Source organism: Crocodylus porosus, unplaced genomic scaffold, assembly GCF_001723895.1.
Source record: "Crocodylus porosus isolate Cpor-Errol unplaced genomic scaffold, CroPor_comp1, whole genome shotgun sequence".
NCBI classification, from domain to species: Eukaryota; Metazoa; Chordata; order Crocodylia; family Crocodylidae; genus Crocodylus; species Crocodylus porosus.
The window spans coordinates 139,343,569-139,350,035 of NW_017728931.1; the positions used below are offsets into that span (position 1 = coordinate 139,343,569).

Consider the following 6,467-nt stretch of genomic DNA (forward strand, 5'->3'; position numbering starts at 1 on the left):
CCGAGCTCTATGAGAATTACTTGATTCTTGAAAGGAAGAACTGATAGATGATTTTTTTTATTATTATTATTACCGAATGCCCAGTAACATGGCTGCAGTGGTTTGAAATGCCGCAGTGTATTCTGTAACCCTCTTCCCAGCAGTTAGCAGGTATGGATGGATATCTGCCACCTTCGCTTTCCCACCCAGAGACTCCAGGATTGCTTCTTATACTGATATAATGCCACCAATTTTGTAATACAAGCAAACCTCTCCCAATGCAACATAGTCTCCTGAGCTTGGGAGAATTGGGCCAGTTGGATTATCACTCAGGAATTAGCATTGCTACCATACTGTACTAACTTCAGCTGTTTACACTTTCTTGGTATTACTGGAAAGCCGGTGACCAAGTACCGGTATTCTTACTCCTCTCCACCATTACACCTGGAGACGCTGAGACAGCGGGTGCACAAACACTGCATCCACTTCCAACTCTCTGCATGCAGCGTGTGGGCACTGTGCTTCACCATGCTGCTCTGTACTGTAGCAGTGGATGCCCTCAGTCTTACTTAGGATCTGGTTTTCTTTACACTGGGTGCATCTACATGTGCACAGTTCCTGTGCAGTAATTTAGGTTAGTAATTTAGGTTAGGTACAGTACCCAAAAATTACTGTACAGTACAGTAACGCATCTACACATGTGTGCCCGTAATGTGCAACAACTATAGTGACTTACACCGACTTGGGCGTAAATTTGCTAACTGCATCATGCAGATAGCAAATTTATGCCTGATTAGTTACTGTGCAGTAAGGCACATGTAGACGCCTTACCGTGCAATAACCCTTTGCATGTAGACTAAATTGGGACTAACTTTAGTCCCAAGTCAGTCCACACACAGTGTTCCTGTGCTATAATGCCTGCATGTGTAGACGCTGGCGTAAAACCACCTCTGTGTAGTAATGTACTGTGCAGCAAATGCATGTGTAGACACACCCACTGTGCAGGATCTGGCTAGCCTCAGAGCAGCGTTACCTCCTAAAATCATCCCCTGCACTGCTTTCTCCAGGAACGTGAGTTTTCCTGGGCATGCAATGAAAGTGACTGTGTGTTCAAGTTAAACACCAACTTGCACAAATGTCTTTGCACGCACTACCTTTGTCAGACCATCTGGGTCCGGACTTCTCCTTCAGTGGGCCAGTTACAAGATGGCTTAACTTGCAAGGCTTGGGTGGATGTAGGATAGACGCAGCAGCAGAATCCTCCTTGCACCTGACAAAGTGGCTGTTGTTTATGAAAGTTCATGCCTCTAAACCAGTAAATCCTTAAGGTGTCACCCTGCCCTGCCTTCTGCCTGACTTCAGACTAGCACGGCAAATCGCATCTACACTAAGGATAAAGAACGAAAAAGCCAGTCCGCCACCAGGAACTACTGTATGCCATGTTGCCACCCTCAAACAAAAAAAAAAATCAAGACTTTAGACCCCCAAATGAGATTTCTGTTAAAAAAATAAATGTTCACAGAGTTGCTCTTGATTGTCTTCTGGTGGTTGCACCGTGGGGATGTGCAATGCTTCCCACGCAAAGTTTTCTGTGCACCTAGGAAACTTTTCCTTCCATGAATGTAGAGATTCCCGAGCGACGCCACGACTCCCACAGCAGGCGCCTGGTGACAAATGCTGAAAATCCTATGACTTGCCATGGAAGGAGGAGAGCTGGCACCGCTGAAGGACACATTTATTCCCCCTTTCCTAACACACCTCCTCTTACCATAAAAGCAATGCATTCACAAGGCTCTGCTCATCTTCTCACACTGCAAACAAAGCTGTGCCTCCCAGGAAGCCACTGGCATTATGGTTCTGCAAGAGGCGATCCCAACACCCAGTATCCCCTTCAAGAGGCCGATGGCTGGGAGATATGCAAAGGAGACAATTTCTTGGAGATTAATTACACCCAAGCGCTGAAAGCCAAATTGCCACATAAGGGAACAGAAAGAGTTTGGCGAGCGTTACAGCAGGTTGTCTTCCAGCAGCTGTGTTATTGTAGATATGCATCGAGGAGCAGATGTTCAAAGAGCGCTGGCTGCCAGCTCTTGAAAATAAAGACGCTCCCCCCATCATTACCTTGCCTTTTGCCTGCTTCAAGCAACTGGAGTTTTGCAGCATTACAGTAAGTGACACGGAGATAATTTCCTAGCATTCATATGCACTTTCTTTGTACCCTGAAGTACCTTGTCATCAAGCTGTCCCCAGCATCTGCAATACACAAGCACGATTCCCTTGGCTTGTGGCATGCTGCTGATGTGACTGCCCGCTGCCTGGCAAAGCAGGGCTGTGATGGCAGGTCTGGGAGCCAGGGCAATGCAAAAGCATCGTACTAGCAGCAGGCACTTGAAAGCAGCCACATCTAGGTCCATGAGCTCCTGCTCGGGAGAAGGGATGCTCAAAGGGATGCTTAGCCACCAAGTCCCCTGAGCTCCTCAGATCCTGGAAACTGACAATAACTTCAGTCCATCTGTTGCTGGCTAGAAGACTGCACCCTCCTCTGTTGGAAAAGACCTTAGGACCACTGATCTCTACCTCTGTCACCTCCAAACCACTTCTGGGCAAAGCTTTGTATCAGGGAGCAACCCTGAAAGACGCATGGTAGTGCCACCTGGGTCAGGATGCAGCAGTGACTGAGCAGGGCACCTAACGAAGTGAACTCAGGTTCACAAAAGCATGTGCTCTCTCTGTATTGATCTTATTTAGTCAGTCTATAGAAGTTTATCTACCCTGTCTTCAAACTGACTTCAGACTCACATGGCTAACTACCTCTCCCTGCGCAAGGCAGGCTATCCCCAGGGTTTTGCACCTCCATCCAGTGTCAAGTCCAATTCAGGTTCCCAGGCATCAGGTACAGAAGACCTAGTTGGCTCCAAAGTCCACAAGTCTCCTGGGCTGCCTGTCTGCTCCATCCACCTGGCACAGAGCACGCTTGATAGGGACTTGCAGCCAAGCTTTTGTAGCCATGGGACTGGCTTCTGCCAGGGCTTACGCTGAGCATAAATGCTGGGCTAAGGCCCCACCTCCCCCTGCAAAATGAGCTCTCATATAAAGATGTGAATGAGAAGCAGGAGCGCTACCACACTGTCCCTTTTTAAGAAAGTCACACATCTTTCCTATGGGAACTCAGTCTTGTACCCCTAACAAAGGAGGAAATGTCCTGCAGAACAGGATGTGTTTTAAAGGGTCTTTTGTGGAGAGCATCACCTTAATGGGAGAATCCCAATACTGCAGTGAAGCACGCTGTAAAAGTGTGCAATTAAGTACTAATTATGAACAGAGAGCTGCTCAAGGAGGCGGTCGAGGGTGTTTCATTCCTCCTTTGCTGCTGGCATTTTCCTGGCAATGCTCTTTCTTGCTGATACCATTTGCCTTTCGTACCCAACGGAGGACCGGAGTGGCCAAGGCGCCCTGCACCGCTTGCAGATGACATACATTTGAGGCATCCCTCTGGATTTGTAACGAAGCCATCTGCAAAGGGCTGGTGCTGGGTCATTCAGGCACCCAGGGGGACAAAGGCAGCCACATGCACCACTGGTTACATCACCTTATGCACCCCGGGCTCCAGCAAGGGAAGAGCCTTAGCCACCTTGCACCCATAGGCCATTCAGCTTGCCTCCAGTGCCATGCTCTGGTGGTGCCAAAATAGCCTTGGACTTCTTGTGCCATCACAAAACAACTGTGTTTTACAAGGGCATTATGGGTGCACAGACAAGCACCTCAGAGGCTGGCAACCTTGATTTACAATACCGGCCTGACTCCAATTTTGCTGGCTGATGTGGTGTAACACCCCCGCCTCTGGCTTTCCACTCACACCCTGTAAATCAGGAGCAAGTCCACAGAGGCACAGGCCTTCCAAGGAGCACTATTTCACTGCCAAATGTCAACCCTTGTTGTGGCCTTAATCGTTATAGCAAAGCCTGCAGTCCCCCAATTAGATCAGGGCCTCGTTGCGCAAGGGAAAACCCTGATGCCAACGAGTTTACAGTCTAAACGGACAAGACAAAGGGCATGAAGGGAAAACACTGGCGGAGAGAGATGGCATGACTTATTCAAGGTCACACAGAGTGGGTTGGCAGCATAGCTGGCAACAAACCCTTTCCAGACCACTTCTGGGCAATGCTCTGTATCAGGGTTGCTCCCTCTCCTTGGCACCTGAGAGGGTTGTAAGGCGATGGGGGGCATGAATAATAGAAAAGCCCATTTCCCACCCTCCATTCTCAAGAAGAGGAAAGCCAGTTATGCTTCGACTTGCCAAAATAATTCACCTCTGGAGGACCAGAAAGACTGGACCTCAAGAAGGAAGAGAGAAATGGAAAACACAGGGATTGCTTGCATACAGGCTGTATATACACTGAGCACTCCCCCCTGTCCGCGGCCATGCTGAAGTAGGGATACATCTTCCTGGAGGGCAGAGTGAAGCACTAAGAGGCTTTAGCACAGCACTAAAGCAGATAATTGTGCAATTAGAAGTGTTAAAAATTGACAAAGCCCCAGGCACAGATGAACGGCAATCTGGCATAATGAAGGAAGCAGTAGGAGATACAGAAGAAGCCTGCCACCACCGGCAGGGTGGGCAGGGATAAGGAACAGGAATACAACCTCTAGTTAAGGGGAAAGGACATTGCTTTATTACATTCAGCTCATGTCCGACAAAGGTAGGGGCGGCTCCTGTGAGGGGCCGTGCATCTGCACGTCCTGCAATTTCAGTGGGAACAGCAGGATTAGGACCTGGGTCAATACTTGTAGGGACTAGAGCAGCGAGCAATAAGCGTGTCCCCGCCGCACGCAGACGAAGGGAAGACAGCAAAAATGAATGTCTCCAGGAGACTGCTTTCACTTCTCTCCTCATTAAGAAGCAGCCTCGGAGCCAGGCACAAATTGACGGCTTGAGCCAGCAAGCTCCCAGGAATTTAAAGGTGTGGTGAAAAATCATAACAGTTGCATGACCACATAACCAGTCAGGGGAACTGCGCCATCCTGTAGCTATGCAGAGGGCACACTCCCACAACTTCCAGGAGTGCTTCAGTCCATTTCAAATGCAAGAAGGAAAATCCTGGAGGTAGCAATAGAGACAGACAGGGTCTGGAAAGGCACGGTTCCTCTTGGAGCTGTTTGATCTGGCCCACAGAGCAGGCGCTTTGGCGGCACTCTGTATGGGAGTGGAGGTAGCCACCGGGGCTAACACTCAAGTCAGTGTTAGGGCCACGGTTTTGTGCATTAAGCAAACAGGAAAAGCGTGGTTCCAAATTGCATGATGATAATGGGATAAGGGCCAGGGAAGAAAGAAATACAAGGAGACCAAGTAAATCAGCTCCAAACTGAACAAATTTGGCTTCAGGCAGCAAAGTGTGGTGGAATTTTTGAGACTGGGATGTGGAAATCCAGATTAGCAGACTCACTCCTTCCCCCACAACAATGACCCATGCCAGGTGCCCCAAGAAGACCGGGCCCAAATTCCTGGAATAACAAAAAAGGAAATGGGAGACATGCCCCCCTCTCCCCAAGAGATGAGCTTGCACCCTGAAGTCCATGGCGTTGCAACTCTCATTGCTGTCACTCTACACAATAGACCGGCGGTTGTCCTCCATATCCACGCCAAATCCTCTTTTCATGGATCAGGGGAAACCTGTGACAAAGCGTCACACAGGAGACCAGGCACCAATGTCCCTTCGTCAGCTTGAAACACGTGGCCTTTCAATAGCATGGATCTTCCTTCCCCCATATTACAGCACAGGGGTAAAAATAAGTGGACTTCCCGCACCCCGATTCCCTGCCATGACTTCATGTTTTTATAAGGAACATTGCAAGGGAGACTGGAAAAATTACAGAGAAGCCAATATTTGATATGCCCTGACACTGAGACAGGAGATTGGGCTAGACAGACCTGTGGGCTGACTCGGTACGTTATTGGTTAGGACTCCCATGTGGCAGGCCCATCAGCAAAGCCAAACCTATTGAGTTTGGACTCAATCATCACATGGCTTAGCCTTGCCTACGTGGCAGGCACCATTCCATGTTATAACTATGGTGTGTGATTCCCTAGCACAGTTTACTCCTGGCCACACACTCCCATACCATGATGCCCTGAGCACAGCTCATGCTGCGTGTGGCCGGTGACAGGAGCCAGGCTGAAGATACTAGAGATATACACAGCATCCAGTTTGGTTCAGATATAACAAGCAAATAGGGGAAAGCAAAAGGGCTTAGGGATTCCCAGAAGCTGACAAGTCATTAAGGCTCGACCTAGGTGGCCATCCTCTAGCAAGCAAGAGATTAAAGCAGCTGCCCAGGTGGCAAGACCTATGAATGGACCCTTGCAAAGAAAGTTGTTGGGAGAAGAGCGTGAAAGAAAAAAGAAACCCAGGCTGCAGAAAAAGCAGCCACAGCCGATGGTGTCCTGAATTGCTGGTCACTACCTGCTTCCATCAAAATGCTCCAAGAGG

At 49.0% G+C, this 6,467-nt stretch overlaps 1 long non-coding RNA gene across 1 annotated transcript in view; it reads left to right on the forward strand.

Annotated features, from left to right (window-relative positions):
• Positions 1-4,789, forward strand: part of LOC109315834 — an 18,694-nt gene extending 13,905 nt beyond the window's left edge. Inside the window, exon 3 of the long non-coding RNA XR_002102625.1 lies at positions 4,778-4,789. This is a non-coding gene — a long non-coding RNA (uncharacterized LOC109315834). The remainder of the gene's footprint in view (positions 1-4,777) is intronic.
• The last annotated feature ends 1,678 nt before the right edge of the window (positions 4,790-6,467 follow it).